This window comes from Gorilla gorilla, chromosome 8 (assembly GCF_029281585.2).
Source record: "Gorilla gorilla gorilla isolate KB3781 chromosome 8, NHGRI_mGorGor1-v2.1_pri, whole genome shotgun sequence".
Taxonomy (NCBI): domain Eukaryota; kingdom Metazoa; phylum Chordata; class Mammalia; order Primates; family Hominidae; genus Gorilla; species Gorilla gorilla.
This window is the reverse complement of record NC_073232.2, coordinates 36,613,231-36,636,144: the sequence shown is the minus strand read 5'-3', so window position 1 is coordinate 36,636,144 and position 22,914 is coordinate 36,613,231. Positions and strand designations below refer to the sequence as shown.

The following is a 22,914-nucleotide window of genomic DNA, read 5'->3' as shown; positions in this document are numbered from 1 at the left end:
GCTGCTCAAATCAGCGGTATTTGTTATTCTTGTTTTCGGCCTTATTGCCATACCGGTGGCCACTCGGTCTGGAAGGACAGGTGAATGCATGGCGGATGGTGCATTAATACCACACTGGGATACCTATTAATGAGGTTTAATCTGTATTTCCAGACTTGATGTCCATCCGTCCCACCGAAGAAGAGTTCAAGCTTTTCTTCCAGGGAACTGAGAGGGCCATGCTGAAACTGGAAGCCTCAGCCTGCAAGAGGTGCCCTGGGGAAGGAGGTAGTTGGTACTGATCTTGGCCGACTACAAAGGAGCTGGCTCCTGGGACTCTGAATGCTGTGCCCTCTGCAGCCACCTAGCCCCACAATGGGAAGCCAGTGGTTAAATTTACCCCTGTCTCTTTTGAACCATATGGTGGCTGCACCACAGCTGGCTCAGAGGCTCTGAAAGAAGGCCCACAGGGGAACATGATGTCTTGCCTGAGCCAGGTGAGGACTGAGGCCCCCACTGCCAGCACTGCAGTCTGGGGCTTCCATTTTCACCATAGTTCCTCTAAGCTGCCTGGAAGAAGGGCTTGAACTCATGAACTTCATGACCAATGGACCTGAAGTCTGGAAACACAGATGATACCTCATTAACAGGTATCCCAGTGTGATATCAATACATCATCTGTCATGCACTCACCTGTGCTTCCAGATGGGGTGGCCACTGGCACCGAGGGGCTCCTTGCACAGTTATGCAGATGGCTGCCAGTCTACTTGCTCCCCTTGCCCAGCTCCTGGGCTGACCACCACCGGGGCCCCTGTGCATAGAGCCCATGAGCAGTCCCCATCACCTGTGGGCTTCCCAGTCAGTGCCCAACTTAATGATAGCTGTTAGGGTCCAGTAGAGGATGCAATGTCCCCATCCTAGCAGGGGCTTCACTGAAGAAACGAGGCCCTGGCACCCAGGCCAGGGCAGGGAGGAGACAGTTGGTAGACACAGCCGGGGCTGCTGGGGCTCGGAGGTCATGGGGCCCAGGTGGGCAGGCAAGGGAGGAGGCTGGCCAGGCTGGAGCCAGTCCTTGAAGGACAAAGAGGATTTAGCTCACTGGAAGGGATGGCATTCCAGAAGGACAGAAGTGTGTGGGCAAAAGTTTGGAATCATTCCCGGGGAAAGGTGTACCCTCTCCCATAAGAAGTTTGGCCTGCCCTGGACCAAAGACCAGAGTCTTTGCTCTCGATGGCTAGTGGCTGTGGGGTGAAGCAGATGGCCAGGGGGTGTGGGTGATGGGGGAGGCGCACCCTCGGGCCTGAGCCAAGGGAGACCAAGTGGGCCCACACAGGCCAGAGCCTGAGACCTTGGCACCAGCTACTCGGAGATCTTGACTCAAGAGTTAATGATTCATTTGTGGCCAATTTTCTGCTGGCTTTGCCTGGAAATTCCCAAGCTTGCCCCTTCCCTCACCTTAGGGAGCTCCAAGAATACAGTCTCACTTACACTTGGCTGAGAGCGTCTCACCCACTATCCAGGGAATGGTTTTTAAAATTACAGCAGGTGTGATGTAGGTTAGCCATTAGGAAAAGCTGATCGGGGGCTATAGGCTGGGAGCTGGGGTGGTTTGTTTGAGTGTTTGGAACAAATGTGAATAGAATTCAGTCTAGTGTAAAGTGTTGTGACAGTTACAAATTGGGAGCTACAGCTTGACCCAGAGTAGGACTTGGTTGGGCTGAAAAAGTAATGGCATAGGCAAAGGCCCTGGGGCATGAACATCCAGGGAACGCTGAGTGTTTGTGGTGTGGCTGGAGTGTAGAGGGTGTGAGAGACTTCTAGAAGTGTGGACACAACTCCCAAGTGAAGGACTCTCAGGACTTGAAAATTTGACAGTGGGACGTGCTGGCAGTGGGGCGTCAGGGCTGGTACCTGAGTAGGGGACAGGTGTGTTTGATTTGGGTTGTAGGGTCGCTTGCCCATCCCTGTCTTGATTCTGCTGGTCAGCAGACCTTCCTTGACAGCCTGCTCTGTGCCAGGTCGGACCCACGCTCTGCATGGGTCCTGCACCTGTGTGGAGGCTGAACTAAAGGGAGGGGATTACATGTAGCAATTCAGGTGTGAGCATGGGTGTGTGCAGGAGCAGGGGAATGGCTGATGACTTCAGACCCACTGGGCTCCATCACCGAAAGTCCTTGGGTGAGCGAGTGTAGCAGAGGTGTTGGGGTAGGCTTCAGGAACCCCATGTTCCTGGCAGGCTCTGTGGACACGCCGCCTGGAAACCACTTCTGCCCTGTAATATCAGCATGGCTGAAGGGGCCTGGAATGTGTATCTGTCCCTGTACAGAGGAGGGGAGCAGACGAGGCCCAGAGAGGGGAAGGTTGATGGCAGAGCCCAGGCAGAACTCAGGGCCCAGTCTCCCAATCCTGGCTGATAGCACATATATCCCACCACCCACCCATTCCTGCAGATCTAAGGACATTTCCCCGAAACCAGGCAAAATAGAGCAGCCTGATTGTCCATGTCAAAACGTCTGCGCATTTGGGGAGGGAGGGTTCCTTTATATCTTTCACAACTTAGCAAATTTAATTTCTTCTGATTATTTCTTGACGGTCCCAGGCGTTGGTGGTAAACAACCACACTCCCCAGAATGTTTCCCTGTGACAGCAGCTTTCTCTGGCGAGGGTGCTATCAACACTTGGCAGGGCCTCCTCCTGGCTCCTGGCTCCCAGCTCCTGAGATCGTGAGCTCCTGAGCTCCTGGGCTCTTGAGCAAGGCAGCAGGTGAGGGCTTCTCAACAGCTTTCAGCATGCAGAGCTTGCCCTGTGTACCAGGGCAAGGACAGGCCTAGCCTCTTTGTTCCCCGCAGCAGCCCGGCCTGCCTTCAGAGCCTCAGGTGGCCTCTGGTTGTGGATGGTCCCCATGCAGCGAGGCTGGGTGGTGTCAGATGTCTGCTGGCTCCCACAGCTCTGGTGCTGAGGTCCTTGGCATGGCTCAGTGGCAGGAGGGAGCCTGTCTTCTGGGCAGCTCTGCCAGGACTGTCTGTGGCCGAGAGACCAGCAGCATTCTGGGCCTGCAGCCTCCATGGTCTGCGTCATACTGGCTTAGGTGTCCTGAGTCAGAGCCAGGAAATGGATCTGCCATGCGGGGGTGGAGGTGCTGCTGCCCGGGCAGCTGGGGTGAACCCCAACCTCCTGCCCGTCCACACCTGGAGGGTCCTGGCTTTGTGCTTCCTTCCCCTGGCCTGGCCTGAATGTGACTGGTGCCTGGAGGAGAGGCTGAAGTTCCAGCCTGCTCCACACTCCACTTTCTGTGCCCAGGCCCCCACCCCACAGGCTGTTGTTGGCAGGGTGGGTGCTGAGACACAGGCACCACGCTATGCTGTGCTTTTGCCTGAGTTATTCTATTCCCTTTTTCTAGAATGCCCTTTCCAACTCGTTGTCTGGGTGATTTTCTGCTCCCCCTCCAAGAATTTCCACAAGAATGACTTTTTTGGTGAAGGCTTCCCTGGCACCCCCACTCTGGCCAAGGCTGCCCCCCTTTCCTCTGAGCCCCCTCTCCATTGATGGCTCCTATCACAGGGTAGTATATTCACGTTTGGAGCCCATTCGCCTACGTAGGTGCCTTGAGGCTTTTTTCTTTGTGGGTCCTACAGGCCTGATGTGTAGTATCAGCTCAATAAAAGCAGGCTGGATTTAATTAAGGGGGTTCCTGAAGGCGGTGCTGGAGTCTCCCTTTGTTAATGGTGTGGTGAAGAGGAGGCGGGAGTTTGCAAATGGAGAGAGGCTGACTTGCCTGCCGGACTCCTACCCCCGATCCCCTCTGAGGGCAGTGCTGCCCCCCTGACTGCTGGGGACTGGGGTGGCCCCCTCCATTTCTATCCAGCGGCAGACTTCCCTGCCCGGCAGGAGCTGGCTCCCCAGGTTGCCGGAGTGATCACTCTCCAGAAAACACCCCAGTGGAAACTGCATGAATGATTGATAAGAGCTGAGAGAGCTGTTTAATTTTTTCCCCCTGTTTAATGGCTATCAATAATTTAATACGCTCTCTGTATGTTTTTAAGAAATAGCACCCATTTCGCCATCTCCGGTTTAGCGGGCTAAATGATTTAAGTGTTGGAAATGTGCTCTGAGGATGGAGGTTGAGTGAGTCGGAGAAATCTGGAGGCTGGGAGTGGGGGAAGGCGGGTTCAGAGCCAGCCACAGCATCTTGGCCTGGGTGTGTATGTGTGTGTGTGTGTGTGTGTCTGTGTGTGTGTGTGCATGTGTGTGTGTGTGTGTGTGTGTGTGTGAGAAGGTGGGAGGGAGAAGGGAGGGAGGGAAGGGGCGGGTGAAAGCCAGCTCCTCTCTGCTAAGAGCAAGATAATTGCTTTTCCGGGGCCTCACTGAGCAGCAGCTGAACAGCTGTCAGCACCCCCCTCCACAAATGCTAAGCTTTTTTTCTGGATGGCTCTGGGGGGCCCAGGGGGGCTAGGAAGGAGCTGCCGCCGGTATCACCACGGGCTGAGAATCTCCCCTCTCCCTGACATCTTTGCCCCCTCTTAAAGCTTCTAAATCACTTTTATTTTGACGACGCAGTAAGGCTGCTGCCCGGGTGGTGTCTTCCAGATGGGGTGTGGGTGGTGGAGTGGAGTGAGGGACTCAGAGGGACCTGGAGGGTCATCTGCCAGTGCTCCCCCAAACTTTCCAGATGCAGAGCATCACCTGGGAGGACTTGCTAAAAGTTTAAATTTCTGGGCTGTGTTCCAGACCCATAGACTTCCATTCCCAGGGGAAAGGCCTGGGAAGCTGTGGGTTTAACAATCAGCCCAGGTGATTCTTAGCAGAGGAGTTTGGGAACTATAGAGTCCAGCTCTGTTCTGGTGCTTACAGCACCCACAGCACCACGTGGCAGCTCCCTTCTGCTTGCATGCCTCTGGGAATGAGGTACTCACCACCTCCCAAGGTAGCTGACCCACTTGTGGAAGGCATACTCTAGCCTAGAGTTGCTTCTGATGTTAGGCTGTGACCTACCCAGCTGCCCTTGTGGGCTTGGAGTTCTTTCTGCTACAGGACAGACCGTGTTTCCTGGGATCTGATGTCTTTCCCTCTCCCAGCCTTGCCACTTTCTGGCTTGTTTGGGCCTCTCTGCTGGGTAAGGAGCTTCCTCTCTTAGCAAAGGGTCCTGGAGGTAGAAGGCAGGAAGGTGACAGGTGCTGTGGCCTGTCTGTAGTGTGTGAGGTGGCTGCATCATCCTATTGCTGGTAAGCATCATCGCTGGTACAGTGGAGACCCTGAGGAAGGCAGAAAGATGGTGGGCCTCAGCACTGCCTTGGCCTATCAGGGATTCCATTCCTCCCACGAGAGAGAAAACTGGCTCATCAGAGATCGTTGTGTCAGCCATAGCTCTTAGATGACACTGGGGGGAACTGAGGGCTGAGGGGTTTCCCCAGAGACCACATATCTATTTAGGACAGAGCTGGAGCTGCAAATGTGGGGGCAAGAGGCCCTTAGAGGGGTGGCCAGGCCAAGGCCCTGGCTTTAGGGATCAGCTGAGGCCCCAGCCAGTCACTCACCTGAGGTTGGATGGGGGAGGGCTTCCGCCTTCTCAGTCACTCAGGGCTGATGGACAATTCATGGAGTCAATACGTGGAAGGATTTTGGTGGAGCCGATGCCCACTCTGTCTGGCATTACAACTCTTCCTTCTGTCTGCCTGGCAGTTTCCATTGTTTTGCCAGAGGGTGTAGCATTATACTATGGCCATGGGTCTTGCAATTTTGTTTTAATAGATAATTAAGAGGGAAGGAGTGGTGCACATTTACTGGGCATCATGGCTTACTGTGAAATGGGGAGTATAATCCCCCCATAAGCCCTGCACTCTGTAGCCCCTTACTGCACCCCTGGATTCAGCCCCACCCTCCATCTCTGTGGGAGAAGGCTGGGTCCCCAGGAGAGAATTGCCCTGTTGGGTGCTGGCAGCTGACCCATCTTGAGATCCCAGTTCCCCATCCTCCCCTGAAGCCTGCTCTGGCCATCACAGTATGGCTGGGGGTGTCTCGACCCTAGGGAAAGAGGAATAGGGGTGCCACCCAACCCTGATGGAGCTTCTGCTTGGAGAACTCCGAGAGCTGCGGAGGCGGAAGAGAGACTTACACACTCTGGGGAAGACCCAGCCCCAGAGAGAGAACTGTGAGAATATGGACACCCAGGCAAGGCCTGGGGAGGTCAGGGAGGGCCTCCAGGAGAAGGTGCCACTTGACTGCAGGCTTGAGCATGGTAGGAAGGGGAAGGGCATCCTGGGGTGGAGGTGTGATGCAGCCTGTGGGGGTGCACAGAAGAGTGAGGTAGAGCCTGCAGGGCTGGGGATGGGCTACAGAGGCCGGCTGGCCAGGGCGGGGCTGACCTGAATCACTTGGGCGGAGAGCCACTGAAAGATTTGTCTTTAGTTCCATTGAAGTGTTACACCCATGCAGAAAAGTGTGTATCTCCTACATTTGCAGCTTGACAAATTATCCTGAAGGGCACATGCTTCTGTAGCCGCCAGGCAGATCAAGAAACAGAACCTTGCAGACCCACTAGAGCCCCCTGTGCCCTCTACTCACTGCCCCGTCAAGGATGCCGACTGTCCTGACTTCCAGCCTGCTGTGAGTTATCTCCTGCTGCCCAGCAAACCACCTGAAAACTTGGTGGCTTAAAGCAGCCACCATTTATGAAACCTCACAATTCTGTGGTTTGGCTGGACTTCTCCTCCTGATTCCCTTGGGCTCATGTGACTCCAGTCACGTTTGAGGGTCTGCTAGACTGGAAGGTCCAGATGGCCTCAGTCACACGGGCAGTGGGTGCTGGCTATTGCCAGGGGAGTTCCCCACCCTCCACTAAGACAGACACCTCCCTCCATGGCCTGCAGCCTCACAAGAGAGGCAAGGCCAGAAATGGCAGGACCTCTTGAGGAGGCCTAGTCTCTATAACTCACAAAATGTCACTCACACCGAATCCTATTGATCTAAACAACTCTCAAGGCCAGCTCTCAGGAGGTGGAGAACAGACTCCGCCTCTTGATAGGAGGAACTCCAGAGGACCCCTGCCGTATTTCATCTATTACAGGTGTAGAGTCTTTTTGCCCTTCTTGACCTTTATATAAATGGATCTCATAAGTGTATTCTCTATCGTGCGTGGCTTTTTGAGTCAACATTGTGTTTGCAAGATTTACCCGTAGTGTTGTTGGATGAAGTTGCAGATCACTCATTCCCAAGCCTGTGCAACAGTTTGTTGTGTGGAAACACCAGTTGACCCATTCTATGGTTGGTGGCCATTTGGGAAGTTTTCATTTTCTGGCTGTTACGAATTGCCTTGCTACGAGCATTCTAGCACATGTCTTCTGGTGAACATATGCACATTTTTCTGTGGACATGGAGTTCCTGGGTCATGGGAGAGGTCACAGGGTAAGAGACCCTTCCAAACTGTTCTTCCAAGTGGTGGGACTAGTGTCTATTGTGTGCCCTACCAGCAGAAGGGGGACTTTACAAAGACCCAGCTGAAGATGGGCTGGAGGTGAATCTCGTGGACACTGGAAGGGGCTTCCTGTGATGTCCCCTCTGCCTGCCCTGAGCCTCAGGCCCCCAGGTCAGGGGAAGTAGAGCCATGAGGCTGATCCCTCTTTTCTGAGCATGAGCTTTCCTGCTACACTTTTTCCACCCCAGAGGCCTCCCATTGCCTTCTCCTTTTCCCAGCAGCTGCCTTTCATGGTTGACCTGACCCTCAACAGTCAGGGAGGCCAGGGGTCTGCAGATGCAGGAACTTGGGGGAGACAGCCACACAGCCTCCATCCCTGAGGAGATTTGGACTTCACTCCAGCCTTGCCTTTCGCCATGGGAGGAACCCTTTCCCTCTCAGGGCCTCAGTTTCCTCATTTATAAAATGACAAGGAAAAGTATCAACCTCACCAAGTCCCTTTCTTCTCATCAATCTGACCCCATATTCTAGGATCGAATAGAGGAAGGGATGGGGGGAGGCCTCCTGACTTCAGTCAGCCCATGTTTTTCTGTTTGTTCACTGCACACTTTCACGGCACCATTCATCCATCAAGGAGTCTCTGTGGTCCTTGTTAACCAGTTCAGAGGACAGAGAGAAACTAGACTTCACTCCCAATGTCCAGGAGCTGGGCCTGGAGCGGGAGAGTGTCCTGTGGGAAGCGGGAGGAGGCAAGGTTGGCCAGGTGCACAGCCCACTGGAGACGAACGAGCAAGGAGGGGCTGGTGAGAGAGGGCTCCATGGAAGCACTTGAGCAGAGTCTCAAAGGCCAGGGGCCCTTGAAAGACAGAGAAGTGGGGAGAAGAGCTCTGAGTGGGGCACCCAGCATGTGCCAAGGCTGGAGCCAGGGGCTCTGGGAGGCCGGGCTGACTGGAGCCCAGTGGTGGGTGGGCAGGTTTGGCTGCTGCTGTGGTCTGGCTTTCAGGGCTGCGGGGCTGCTCGGCCGGTGCTGGGGCTTCGAATGTGACGTTCAGGAGCTGCGACCTTTATTTGGCAGTGGCGGGGCGGTATCCAGTGTCTAGAGTAGCTCCACGTTGGTGGGCCAGTTCCATCTTCCAGGAGATGGCAGCCAGGACCTAGAGGTCCATGACGTGGGTGAGGGGCTGCCCGCAGGGTCAGAGCTTGGAGCTCACTGCCCCCTTTCTTGTCTCCCATAGGACTCACGGCAGCTGTGTTCTGATTTCGTACTACTGCTGGGGCTGCCGCCTCCTCCTCCAGACGCTCTCAGCAGACTTGAGTCCTGGTCCTTCGGCAGAGGCCTGAGCAGGTAAGTGGGATGGGCTGGCCCTCTGGTGCTGTGCACCTGCTGATGTGGGGCAGACAGGGAGTGCGGGCCGCCCAGAGTGCATGGTGCTGTTTCAGGGGCCCGGAGGGCTGGGGAGGGGCAGGGGCTTCTTTCTCAGTCTTTATTTGTTCCTTGGCCTTTTCCTCTCAAAGAAAGCCACACAGTGGAGGGTGGTGAATGTCCTGACCTGGGACCTGGACATGGGATTTTATTCTGCTGCCAACTCCCAGTATCGCCTTGGTTAGCCCTTTCCTTCTAGAGGGCCTCAGCTTTCTCCTCTAGTCCATGGAAATAACAGTAATGATATCCTCTAATCCGACAAGCACTTAACTGTATTCTGGGTACTGTGCAAAGTACTATAGAGTTATTACTTCTTTGAGCATCACAGCAGCCTTATGAGAGCATTGCTGTAATCACCAGCATTGTACACGTGAGAAAACTGAACGTCACTCACTCAGGAAGTAACTTGCCCCAGGCGGCACACCTGCCTGAGCCTAGGGTTCAAGTCCAGGTCTGTGTGGCTCCAGTGCACCAGCCACTGCCCGCTGGCCTACTCTGCCTCTGGCCTTGCTCCTAGCTTCTTTTTGGGGGTGGGGATCAGGGCAATTATGGGTGTCTTCAGAAGTGCCAGATCCTGTCCCAACTCAAGAAAAAGGGAGAGGGGCTTTTACCAGGTGACAGGCTCCTGGTGGGTCTGGGGTCATGACCCATTTGTGATGTGATGTGGCAGGGACCAGGCCTGGCCTCCAGGTGCCTCTGAGGTGGCAGCCAGGGCCCCCTCTAGAGGAGGGGTGTGTAGGCTGGATAAGGCTTTCTTTCCCTCTGCCCCTCAAGTTCGTTTTCCTAAGCTTGTATTAAACACTTACTGTGTGCCAGCTCCTGGATTAGGTACCGACTGCAGTGCAAGGGAAAGGGGCCTGTCCCACTCTCTGCTCCGTGGAGAAACAGAAAGATCCCAGTGATGTGGCAAGCCCCATAACAGTGGCGTGAAGAGGGTTCAGAGGCTGGGGGGAGAATTCTGGGCAGGTGACCACAAGTGAGTTACAATGTGGGGAGACAGAAGCAGTAGATGGAGCAGAACCTGGCAGGATGTGCATGCACACACAGACATGAGTGGTGGTGAGTGCATAGATAATACAGATGTGCAAATGTGCGCTTCCTCACAAACGTGTACACAGACGTCGCTTCTGCATGCCACATGAATGCACACAGATAACACTTGCGTGCACTTGCATGCTCACATACACATGCACAAACTCGTGTTGGAACTACACACATACACGGGCACAAACTCTCACAAGCACACAGCATTCTGACACACACGGGGCTGCATATCCATGCACACACAACGCAGGGTGCATTCCAACAAGAAGAGGCAGTTCAGAGGTCGATGGCTCTGCATCGGCAAAAGCTTCCAGCAGCTCCTGGGAGGCTCTGGACAGCCTGGGCCGAGGCTGAGCTGGAGCTCTGTTTGTCTGTATGTTGGGGAGGGTGTTGGGGCTTGAGGGCCAGCCATGTGACTGACCATGGACAAGCCCTTGCCCACTCTAGGACTCATTCCCCATCTGGAAACAGGAACCGTCCCCGTCCGCCTCCTATACGGTGGCCGCAAGGATGAGAGGCTGCTGTGTAGATTGCCGAGAGCAATTTTGGGCACTCTGCAGGTCTTCAACAAATTGAAGCTAGTAGTCTCATGAGAATAAAACAGGTTACAGGTAGAGTGGAGATGTGGGGGCTGTTCCTCTCCAGGCTTCTCATCCCCTGGGGCCTGGGTACTCTCTGAATCATGGGCATGACAGTCCACCCTGCCTGCCTCCACCAAGGTGGTGGGGTCTGTGTCATCCCTGCTCCCGCTCTCCCACCTGCACTTCCCTGTTGACTCCTGAGGAGTTGGGGGCCTGCAGTGCCCAGCTTTGGTACAACAACCACATTTGACTCCCTGCCAGGAGACTGGCACATTGCCTCCATGAGTGCTCTAAATCCCCTTGAGAAGCCTGAGAAGAAGCCCTTACCAAGCAATTTCCAGATGAGGAAACTGAGGCACAATAAATGCAGCTGAGGTTCTCAGGGACACCTGCTCATAAGTGTTGGAGCTGGGCTTCGGATCCAGGTCATCAGATATGAACATTTATGCTCTTTTCTCCCGTGATCTCCTCTCAGGGATAGGTCATTTATTACCCACTTTGCAGATAAGGAAACTGAGGCTCAGAGAGGGCAGGCCACTCAGCCAGGAAGTAGCACAGCCAGAATTGGGTGCTTATTAACCACACTGCACCCACCTCAATTCAACACTTCCTTTTCCTTTCCCTCCCTCCTTCCCAGAGAGCCCCTCCAGGTTAGAGGGGGTTCCCAAGGAGGCTTCTGGGATTATCTGGGCTTTAGTTCTGACCTAGTATTCCCAGGCATACCTGCCATTTTCTTGCAAATAGACAGGCTATTCTCTGGGGTCTGCTTTCTAGCATGACCTAGTAACTTCCTCTCCACGACTCCTTTGTAAAGTATCCTTAGGATTGTCCTTTGGAAACTTGGCCAGCAGAAAGCTCTGGGGTACCCAAGAGGCCTGGAGGAGTCCTAGGCCTTTGGAGAGGTAGCCACTGCTTGCATATCCACTGGGAGGCTCTGTGACCTGATAAAGGATCAGGGTGTGGGACCACAGCACAGGGAGCCAAGGTTCTGCTTGGCATGGGTGGTAGGTGCCACTATGGAAGGAAATTGGGAAGGATCCCCGGGAGGTGACATTTACGCTGGGCCTTGGAAAGAGGAGAAATTTGCTAGGTTGATGTCAAAGGCCAAGGAAGACCCAGCAGAAGGCTCAGCTCCACCAAAGTCCCAGAAAAGTGAGAGTTTATTCATGGCCCTTCGCACCTGCATCTGCACCCAACAATACCCATCAGAGTCTCCTAGAATTAGGGCCAGCTAAATAATTTAGCTGTGGTCCAATGCTGAATGAAAATGCAGAGCCCTTTGTTCATGAATTATAAAGGATTTCAAGATGATGACAGCAGAGTAGGGTCCTTCTAAGCTTGTGGCCCTGTGTGACGGCCAGTGAAGCCAACCCTGCTTGAGTAAGTGTAGCAATTGTGGGATTTAGCGCCAAGAACTGAGTTCAAGTGCAGGCGCCACCAGTTACTTACCAGGCCCATGACCTTGGGCAAGTCCTCCTCATCTCCATAAGCCTCATCTGCCAATGAGCGATGGTACCCTCCTGCCTGCAGAGGAGGGTCAGTGGTGCCAGCATCTAGCTTATCCCAAGCAGTCCAGGACAGAAGCTTTGGCCGGGGTGGAGTGGCAACTCTTTCCGTCAGGTAGTGATGTTCAAGGCTCTCCTGACCCACCCCATTTACCTTCCAGCGCTGCCCCTGTCTACCTTGGTGGCCTGGTTTTTTGTGCTTTTCCAAATCCACCTGGCTGGGCAGTGGAGGGTATGGGGAGTCTACTCTGTTTTATTTGCAGAGCCTCCTGTCTGGACTGCTCCTTGCCCACCCTCCCATCTCTCCTTGGCAGATTCACTCCTGCAGGTTAGATGTCATGGAGATTTCTTTGACCCCCAGCTCCTCCCTTCCAACCTTTACTCTGTGATACCTTCAGTAGCTGCAGTGACCTCTTGCCCTATAGAGTTCTCTACAGTGTGCGAAGTCCTTTCACACCCATCACACCCTGGAGAGCTCTTGAAAGGCCCTATTCCCATTTGCTAGATAGGAAAACAGAGGCTCAGAGGTACAACCATCCTAAGTTCCTGAGCTGAGGTCAGACCCACATCGGGTAGGGGTGTAGACAGTGGCAGCAGAGGGTGGTACCTAGGCTCCACCCTCGGCCGCCTCATCTTGCAGCATTTGGGAAAACTGGCTTTTCCCTTCTGGTAGAAAGCTCCAGCCCCTGGCCCAGGAGAGGTATGTGGGCTGCTGAAGAGGGCCTGGTAGAGCGCAGAGGTCCAGCCAGCTAGAGCAGACAAGCGCCCAGCCCTGCTTTTCCCCACAAGTGATGTGGCCCAGTTCACGTGGCTCGGCGACTAGAGCCAGGTATACATGGCTCTGAAGTCTGGGGCAGAGGTGAGAAGGCCCTAGCTGGCCTGGGCTGCAACCGCAGGCAAAGGCTGGCCACAGATGAGAGGGGTATCATGTCAGGGGCATGACAAACTGTTCCATATGGCTGGCACTTCACGAAAGACACTCAAAACACTCTTGGTGGATGAGTGTGGAGGATGCTGGCAGATTGCGGCTGTAGACCGGGCTGAGGCATGGAGGTTTTCCAGCTCTGTTACCCCTTTCTTTGTGGCTTCTGATTAGCGACTTCATCTCTCTGTGCCCCATTTCCTCATCTGTAAAATGGGGAGAATATCCCTCTAGTTGTGAGGGATTCAACGAAGTAAGCCACGGGCACTCTCACAGCCATGCCTGGAGCATGGTTAGTGCTTTCTGGCACTTTCTAGCATGAAGAGTGGAGGTGGCAGTAGCGGGAGTGAGTAGGGGGTGGACTCCAGGGCTGTGGCCACACAGGAGGGTTTCCCTCCACTGAGCAGCATGGTTGTGCGGTCTTTTAAGAAAAGGTGGAGAGGGAGATCAGGGATTGGGGTTGGGCTGGATTTGGATTTCATATGAGGCAATCCCAAACAGCTGTTGCTCAGAGCTCTGTGGGCAGCCACCTGGGGTGAGGGCTGCACTCTCCTCACCAGCCCCTCCAGCCCCTGGTGTGTGGCTTTAGGCTGCCAGCATGCACACCCTAAGTTGTCAGTCAGCAGACTTCCAGGGTTACATAGGCGGTTTGGGGCTGGCCGTGAAGACCTTGAATGCCAAGCCCAGCTCACAGCAGGCCTGGCCAGGGCCCAGCCCGTGGCCACATGGAGCTGGGATTCCAGGGTCCGCATATGGCATGCCTGTCAATCTTCAGCGCCAGCTGAGAATGCACACCTCTCCTCCCACTGCGTGAAATCTGTGGCCTGCAGCCCAGGCCCTCCACCCCAGCCTCTGCAGCCTGCTATGACTCCACAAACCCCACCCAAGCCTGGATCTGGGAATCGTTTGCAGCTCACTGCTTATTCCTGCCCAAGGTAGGATGCCCCTCTAGGTCAGGAGGGTGGGACTGCTGTCCTGGTGGGCCCTCTGAGCAGGACTTGTGTTCAAGCCTCAGTCCCATTAAGAACTGCTGTGTGACCTTGGACAAGTTGCTGCCCCTCTCTGAGCAGCTGTTTATTGGTCTGTAAAATCAGAGGATTGGGGTAGGTCAGGGATTACAAACTGCAGTCTTCAAGGGTGTCAACAACCCATTGAAGTTGGGACTATCCTGTTGTACAAATGAGAAAACTCAAAGCACAGAGAGGTTAAGAAACTTAGCCAAGGTCACACAGGTTATAGTGGAGCTAAGACTCAGCCCAGTTTTATCTGACACCATAATATGTGTTTTCCCTACCACAACAAACTGCCTGTCACAGATACTTGCTTGTTTGCTGGGTGATCCATTTTGTCCATCAGCCAGCTTGGTGTTGAACACTTCCTTGTGCTCCTGCACCGTGCTAGGCCCTGGTATCCAATAGTGAATCTTCAGTTGAGCTGGGAGAGCACAGCTCCAGGTCCGGAGTTCTGAGTAGAGGTCACAGTCTCCAGTGCAGGGTTGCTAGGTAGGTGCAGCTCTTTCCTCATGCTGTAGGAGGCAGCCAGAGAAGACTTCCTGGTGGAGGGGTAAGGTGAGTGGGGTTCCTATACAGAGTGGAAGAGTAGGGTCTTCCTGGGGTCTCTGCACAACTTGGTGGCGTGGGTCAGGGCAGTCCAGCTGGGGAGGAAGATTCATTCAGCCACAGCTGAGGCAGCCCCTGAGGGCCTTGAATGCTAGGCCACAGAGTTTGGACATGAACCTGCAGGGAGTGGGGAGCTAAAAGAGACTGCAGGGCAGTGGCAGCTCCTTTGTGAGAGCTAGGAGGGCTGGCCTCAGCTTGCAAGCTAGGGCAAGGGTGAGGTGTGGTCCAGTCTAAGACTTAGTTCACCCAGGAACTGTGGCAGCAGGAAGAGCAAGGTTGGAGGCTTGTCCACTGGCCGGACCTTCATGCTCCACCACGGCCTCTTCAGCAACCCAGGCACCTCTGCTGGACCAGGTGCTGGGGCTTTCTACCAAAAGGGGAAAGCCAGTCTTCTCAGTCTTCTCAAATGCTGCAAGATAAAGCGACCGACGATGGAGCCAGGTGCCACAATCTGCACACCTCCCCCAACCCCATCTGCCATGGGCCTGACCTCAGCTCAGAGCTTGGGGCAGGCATTGCTCAGTGACACAGTGGGATCAGAGAGGCTCAGAGACCAGCCCAGGGGGCACACAGCATTCCTCATGGTGGGTACAGAGGCTAGAGCAGGTAGGCAGCATCTTTCCCAAGAGAGGTAGGTCTGGGTCTCCCTCTGGCCATCCCAGAGTCCTGGACATGCTTCATGGATGATGTGTGCTCACTCTGGTAGGAGTGTGAGGTTGTAAAGAGTTTCCTGGGTGTTACTTACTGAGGGCGCTTCTCCCTCCCACTGATGTTTGCCCCACTGGCTCTTTTTTAGCTCTGGAGTTTGTCTCTTTCTGGTTCATGAGCCACACACCCAGGCCACACACTGGGGCAGAGGACAGCCTTGCCCGTGCCTGTGTTCCTAGGTCTGAAGCCTCAGCGACCTTGCAGCAAGTAATAGACACTGGGTGGGGCCACAAGCGTGACATCTTTATTGGAATAAAAACAAAACCACAGCCTCTCGCTCGTGTTGGGAGGAGTGGTCTTTAGAAATCATTTTACCCACCCCACTCATGGCACAGATGAGGAAACTGAGGCCCAGAGATAGGAGGGCATGCCCCAAGGTAGCCAACATGGCGCTCCAGGCTATCAGCTGAGTGCAGGGCCACACTAAACTGTGTAGGCTACATGGGGGTGTAGAGGCTGGCAGGGGCAGGGACCAGCAGCAGCGATAGGAGCCTTCTATCTGCAGAAAGGCAGGACTGACCCTGAAGGGCCAAGAAAGCTCTGGGGACCTGTGGAGAGCCACCCAGAACTGGGACTGAGAGCTGCGCGGGAACCCGCAGACCTGGCTCCGTGGAGCCGCATTTGTGTTCTGCCTCCTGCTGTGAGAGGTTCGCCACCACAAGCAAGGGCTTATCCTGTCATCCATTTACCCAGAGAGCCCCAGTGAGGCCAGGATTTGCAGGCCCAATGGTCAGGGCTAGGGGCAACGCCTCAGAGTCAGGGCCTAGTGTGAGGCTTATAAGGGGCAAGGGAGTGAAGAAATAAAGTGGACTCAGGAAACCAGGAGCTGCCCTTTCCCTCATCAGCCCCCTCTGCCAAGGCTTAGCAGAGTGTCCAGCAGGCTCAACCATCTGGGAGGCTGCTGACCACAGGCAGCATGGCATTACCTAGGGCCAGGGTCTAGGGGCTCTGAAGGCCTCAGGGGTCAGGGAGAGCTTCCTGGAGGAGGTGAGTGCCAGCTGAGCCCCAAAGAATGACCAGACTGTGAACCAAACTGAAAGCATTCCACGCAAAGGGAACAGCTGGGCCAACACCCTATGGCAGCCACACTGGGGCAGATAATGGGGGCTTTGTGGAGGCTAGGACTGCTCAGGGAAAGAAATGAGGCTGGAGGTGCCCCCGGGGGGTTGGAGACGGCAGAAGGAAAGAAGGTTATATTTTGCTTCTAACTTGCTAAATGCCCCTGAGTAGATCACTGCCCCACTTTTGTGCCTCAGTTTCCCTTTTATCTCCTCTTAGCTTCAGGCACCTGGGGAGCCACAGCAGGGAAGTGCCTCAGTGGAAGAGTCCACTTCTGGAGGCTTTGAGCTGGTGCTGGGGATATGAGCTGAGGGAAGTATGGGCTTCCCCAGCACCTCGGGGGCAGTTGGCCCAGAAGGCTGCTGCTGGACCCAAGGCTTCTCCCCAGTGGAGGAGAGCTGACCTAAGATTTCTGGGGTTTGCCAGGCTGGACCAACCTGGGAGGATGAGGGATTAGGTCCCTGGGGCAGCCCCCACTACAGACTAAGGATCTGGGTCCCAGGATAAAATGAGAGATGCGCCTCTCTTCTCTTTTCTGTGAACAACTCCCTCTTTCCTCCTTCTGCCTCCTTCCCTCCTGCTGGGGACAGGGAGGGGACAATATTTATTCCTTCCCAAGGCTGCAGCTGGCTGATACCCTGATGCAGGGGAAATGCCATGCCAGTGCCAGGCATGCTGCCGGCACTCTGGGTGCCTGGTGCCCTCTCCAGGTTTGGCCCCTCCCCGTAGCCCTGGGCTCGGCCGGTCTGTGTTTGCAGAGCCTCCACTGACCTGCAGCGGCCTCTCTCTCATGCCTCTCCTATCAGCAGAGCGCATGGCTCCTTGGACTACAAGTCCCCGGGATTGCGCAAATCTCCCCAGCAGTTTGCACAGCAGCCAGTTCAGGCCCCATCAGATGGCCCAGGTTCCTGCTCGGGAAGTCCATTCTTTTCTGGAATAATAAAGCAGCCACCCCACAGCAGAGGGTGGCAAGCTTCTCTTATCCTCATAACCCCTGACTCATGTCACCCTCATAATATCAAGTGGGCTGGGTTGGGGTGGGGGGGGGTGGCGTTTTCCAGAGGGGGAACTGGAGTCAGAAAAGAGAAGGCATGAGACTTGATCAGGGTCACACGGCCCAGCCAGGACTCCAACCAGGCCCCTGCTCAGCCTTTTTAGGCCGAGCCAGTGTTTCCTGTTCAGGGCCATGCGGGAGGTGAGTCAGGAGCAGGCCCTTTGCAGGAGCTGCTGGGGGCCAGCAGGAGAGGCCACCAGTCTCTGTCTTCCCTCTTTGGCTCCAGCTGCTTTAATTGGCTGGGGCTGCCAGTGGCGCTGACATTTACCTGGTGGGAAGGAGGGCCTCCTCCCTCTTGAATTGAGATGCTAAAAATAACCGGGCCCAGCTTCCCAGGGCCACTGCTCAGCCAGTGCCTGCCTGCCCCCTCAGTGACCTTTTTCCTGGGTGCTGGAAGCTAATTGCTTTGCAAGCATGCAGTTCCTTGCGCTGAGAACTTCCTAGGGATTGGGACAGGAGGCATTGCCTGCTCAGCTTCTGAGTCTAAAGAGGGGTCTCTGCAAGACCTCCCTCCCCTCCAGGCAGCAGGGCGATGGTCTCCTGCCTCAGGTCTCCCTCCCCCTTTTCTCCCTGGGTGCAGTACCTGTCCAGGTTGACTACTCCACCCCTGGGTGCTTGGGTGTCTTCTTTGAGCTGCCAGAGTTTCCCCTGCTCTAAGAGAGGGGGCTCTGCCCTCCTTGGAGTTTTCTAGTACTCACCTATCCCTGCACCATACCCGACCCAGACATATGCAGTGTGGCCCCCTGCCCTCATGCTGTTGTTCATTTTGTCATACCAGCAACCAAGAGCCCAGCCTTCGGAGCTGGACAAGTTTAAATCCAGCTGTGTGACCATAGCACATTTCCAAGCCTCTCTTTTCTCATCTCGGAAATGGGCATGAATCTGACCTTTGCAGTGTTGTTGCAGAATGAATCGCAGTGGGCAAAACATGCCTGATCAAGAGTGGAGCCCCTGGGGCCAGGAGGAGGCGTGTGTACATCATGGGGCGTTCCTTTCTCTTGCTGTGTAAATAGACCCTGGAACTCAAATAAATTAGATTGATTGGACCAGAAGGGGAAGGTCTTGAAGACCCAGGCTAAGGATTAGGGACTCAGTCTCCCTGAAAACAGGGTATGCTTGCCAATCCCCAGGGCACCTCCAGAGTGGCCTGTGTGTTTGTCCAGTTCTTGCCCTGGGTCATTGTGACCATAATCATTTTGACATTGGCGTGCATCTCCCGGGCTTTGGGATCATTCCAGTGGAAAAAGAAGTGGTTTTCAGTGCTCTATGCTTGGCAGGTGTGAGAGCCTGGGCGTGCTTAACCCATCCACACCTCAATTTCCTCGTCTGAAAATGGGGATGATAATACTTCCTTCCCCGTTAAGTATTGTAAGGATTAGATTAGCAACATATGCACAGTACTTAGAAAGTCTGGTGCAGGGTAACACTTGGTATGTGTTAGCTGGTACTCATAGTAGTAAGAATAGTCTAGCAGTTGGGAGTAATAACAGCAGCCACCTGCCGTTTGCTTAATGATTTTTATCAGATGCTGTGCCGGATGCTAAGCACTTTAAGTACATTATTTAATGTCACTCTCCCCCACCTCCCAGCAACCATACACAAGGTACTGTTATAAGCTCTGAGTTCCAGATGAGGAAACTGAGACACAGAGAGTAGTTGAACTGAAAACCAGAGTTCAGCATCAGCCCCACTAGGGTGGCCGTCCAGATTGCCTGGGACCGTCCCGGTTTTAGCATGGAAAATTCTGTGTCCCAGAAACCTGTCACTTGTGGGCAAATCAGGATGGTTTACCACCCAAGGCCTGCCTGAGTCCACTGGCCCCACTCTGAAGCCCACAGGATCCTCTTCTTGGCGCAGGGGCTTGCTGGTGCAGTCGCTCGGCCCCTTCCCACACCTCATAGGCCCCTCCCCCAGCCAGATTGTGCCTGCCCATCCCCCAGGGCCTGGCTCCATTCTCCTCTCTGGCTTCCTCTCTTCCCTCTCCTCTGCCAGCAGGAGGGGCATGACTCATGCCTGGTGGGCTCTTTGCTCAAGGCTGTGACTGCAGTTGTCTGGTGGACTCTGAGCTGCCCCTCACCAGACCTCAGTCTCCCCATTTGCACTGAGAGCTTTAGTGGCTTTGCTCCCAGCTTTCTGGAGACGTTCAGGAAACCTCTTCCTTGAAAGAGGGAGGGCAGAGCGAGCCCCTGCCCCCAGCCCTGGCCTGAGCAGTTGGGAGGGATCGCACTGGCCCTTCCGGTGCATTGATGGAGTGCACTGCTGACAAAGGAGAAAGGTCAGCAGGGGGACAGAGCGGAGTTGGTGGTGGCCTGCTGGTCTGCAGTGCCCTCCCCCAAGTCAGGGCTTCCTGGGGGAGGGGCGCAGTGCTCCCTGGGCTCTGGGTCAATTCATATTGATGCAGGCAGCTGCTGGTTCAGCAAAGCTGGGCATCCAAGCCCCCAGAGGGCTGCGGGGAGATGCCTGGGTCATACTTGACACCTCACTTTCCCTGACCCCCACATCCAACAGTTGATTAGGCCCCCTTAACCATCTCTGGATCTGTGACCCTCTCAGCATCCCACCCCTGCTGGGGACCATCTTCCTGCTTCTGAATCCCTGAGCCCTTTCCAGCCCTCCCTGGCTTCCCCCATCACCTTGCATGAAGTCAGAATTTTGAGGCTGACATTAAGGCCCTTACTGAGCTCAGAAAGGCTGCCCAGAGCTGCCCAGGCCTTCCCTAATATCAGCCTGCTTGTGCCCTCCACCCTCCAACCCCAAGGTCATGTGAAAGGTCTGGGGACACCCTGAGTGCCAGGCCCAGCGCTGTCCAGTCAACACTCCAACCCTACCCAGTATACAGGGCTGAGCCTGCAGCAGAGCTGCAGCCAGTTGCCAAATGGATGCAGTGCCCCTGCCGTGCCCTTCTCAGACTCCCCCTTGAGCTGCTGCCATGCGGTTGCCCAGTGGATCTCATGCCCCAGCTCCCAGAGGGCAGGAGTTATCTGTCTCCCCAGCACACATGCAGACCAAGGTCCGATGATGGCAGGAAGGCGCCATGGTTGGTGCATAGGCGCTGGGGTCATAATATGAGGGTCTGATTCTGGCTCCATCACTGACTAACCGTGTGACCTTGGGCAGTCACTTAACCTCTCGGTGCTTCAATGACATCATTTCTGAAATGTGGGTAATAATATTCCGTCCTTCACAGGATAGTGGGATTCAATAAAGTGACACTTACGAAGTGTTTGCAGGGTCCCAGAACATTTTAAGGATCAGTAAAGTGAGCTCCCATCAGTCATCATCAGGCAGGTATCTATGAAATGAGCACCGTCTTCCAAATGGGGCCCTCCCAGTTCTTTGAAGGGTCCTTGCATTTTTGCCCGGATTGTTTCCTCTTTGTCTTCCTCCTGCCCTAGCATCCCGCTGCACCCCCACCTGACATCTCCTGAGACTCCAGGAAGCCAGCCTGCCCTAGCCTTGCATTCTTGCCTAATCCACCCCATTGCCATGGAATGCCTTCAGGCTATGGCCAGGAGTTCTTCCCATGTCCCCCACAGCTCTGCACAGGTGCGTGGACCACAGTGGATGCCTAATAAGAATTTGTTGGGTTGAACCGATATTCACCAAGCAAAGTCACCTCCAAGAACAATGCAGCAATGACCAGCCAGGCCTCTGGGCCCATCCACAGCCCATTGAGGACATTTCTGAGACCGGTCCTGAGCTGCTCTGTGCAGGAGAGCAGCACGTGCCCACTCTGGCCTCCTCGGTGGCGGGGGATTGGGGATAGGTGGTGGTGGCACTGGGGCTCAGCAGCCACACTGGAAGGTTTTTCAGGGGGTTTATCTCCCTCTTCTCTGAGCTGTCGTGCCTGTTTTTGTTTGCCTTGGTCCCTTCCCCACCCCCACAGCTCTCTGTTAAATTGTGTTATTATATTTAAACAAATCAATTCCATTGCAGAGTTTTTCCTGTCCTAATGATGAGTTTGCAGCACAAATGCCATTGATTTCTCACAGCCCTGAAAACCAGTTGATGAATAGCAGCACCAGGCTTGTCTTTGGAGAGGCACTTAGAGCAGCTCTGCATGGCCCCCTCTGCTTCTCCCCTGTGCTGTCCCCCTCATTCAGGACCCCACCTCCACCCCACACTCTGCTGCCCCCTGAGTTGGGGCTGAAGTCATGTGATAAAGGGAGACCCTCTGTGCTGTCTAGGGCTGGAATGTCATCGCAAGGGCCCGGCCCCTGTTCTGGAGGAACAATCATAGTGGAGATTTGTATTGATTTTGGCCAAAGGCAGGAGCGCAACTTACAGAGCAGAGAAGTGGTGCAGTGTGATCTTTGTCTTCCCTTACAAGTTCAGAGCGCGTTCCTGAGAGTGATGGCAGATAGCAGCTCAGACACCATTTCTGGACCTTGCCAGGGCTGCTGAAAGACCTTTGAGCACTGCTGTTTTAAAGGGAGGCTCCGGAGGTTTGAGAGCTGTCTGCGCTGGGGAGTGTAAAACTTCCCTTTGTGAAATCCTTCAGAACCTGCAGTGTTCAAAGTCACGGTTAAACCACTACCCTGGGCTTTGACTTTCAGATCACTGCCACGTGCACGGGCTTCTCTGAGCTTTCTAATGACCCCGGGGCTTGGGTGGGCAGGTAATATTGTTCCCCTTTAGAGGCCGGCAGACTGAGTCAGGGTAGTCACTGGAGAGAGGGAAGGGCTGCTTGTCCACTCCAAGTCCTGAGTGCAGCAGTGGCTCCCATGTCTCCTCCTACAAGGGTAATACATGGCAGGGGAGCTACTCTGATCACCAGCCTTTTCGGCCGGGCTTTCTGTCTGTCTGAGCCCAGGTCCTCGTGCAGGTGTCTCCACTCAGCTGCTGCCTGCAGCATACCACACAAGCCTGTGTATTGGGCTGGAGTGAGGCAGCAGGGAGCAGCGAGGACTGTGGCATTCTGGAGAGTGCCTGCCCCACCTAAATTCCTAAAAGTTTGGACAACCCATGCCCGTAAAAGTATACTACATGGGATGAGACTGGGGGCCAAATTTGCTGCCTCTCCCCTATTCTAATTCAAGCCTTTGTTTGGGAGACTAGAATGTGTGGCCCAGAATTGGAAATGGCTCTTCAAGGTCACAGCACAAAGCAGTGGTGAGCTGGGGTTTGGGTCTGGGAGAAGGCGATGAGGCCCCACAGCCAGTGTTCTCTCCCCTCCCTCAGGCTTGGCGAGGCAGTGGGGTGGGGGCAGGGCCAGGGACTATGTTCTAGGGAAGACGGGCCCCTCACCCCTGAGTTCAGCGGTGGCTCAGCAGGCCCCACTTCCCTTTTTTCTCCCTTCCTCCTTCCCTCCCATGCAGACAGACCTCCTGTCCCTGTAATCAGGTTAGCCTCCTGCTCCAATGAGCTGGACCAGCTGCCTCTTAATGACCTGTCGACCTGGCCCCCTCGCTGGCTCTGGGGTGGGGGAGGGGAAGCTAAGAAAAGAACTGTCAGTGGAAAGAGGCTGTCCACTCCCTTGATTCAGACCTTTCCACAGCTTCTAGGATCAAGTCCAAACCCTTAGAATGGCATCCAAGACCCTGCTTGCTTCTCCAGCACCCACCCCCTAGTACACTCTTTTCCTGCAGTCACATGATGCTGCTTCCTAC

At 54.8% G+C, this 22,914-nt stretch overlaps 1 protein-coding gene across 9 annotated transcripts in view; it reads left to right on the top strand.

Annotated features, from left to right (window-relative positions):
- ZMIZ1 (zinc finger MIZ-type containing 1) overlaps positions 1-22,914 on the top strand; it is a 247,456-nt gene that overhangs the window by 41,277 nt on the left and 183,265 nt on the right. For 8 of the 9 annotated variants that reach the window (XM_004049640.5, XM_063709969.1, XM_019034968.4 and 5 more), the window contains exon 2: positions 8,626-8,735. The gene's annotated coding sequence lies outside the window, so the exon portion shown is untranslated. Of the gene's footprint in view, positions 1-158; positions 630-8,625; positions 8,736-22,914 lie in introns of those variants that run through there. The other variant, XM_063709970.1, reaches the window with a different exon arrangement.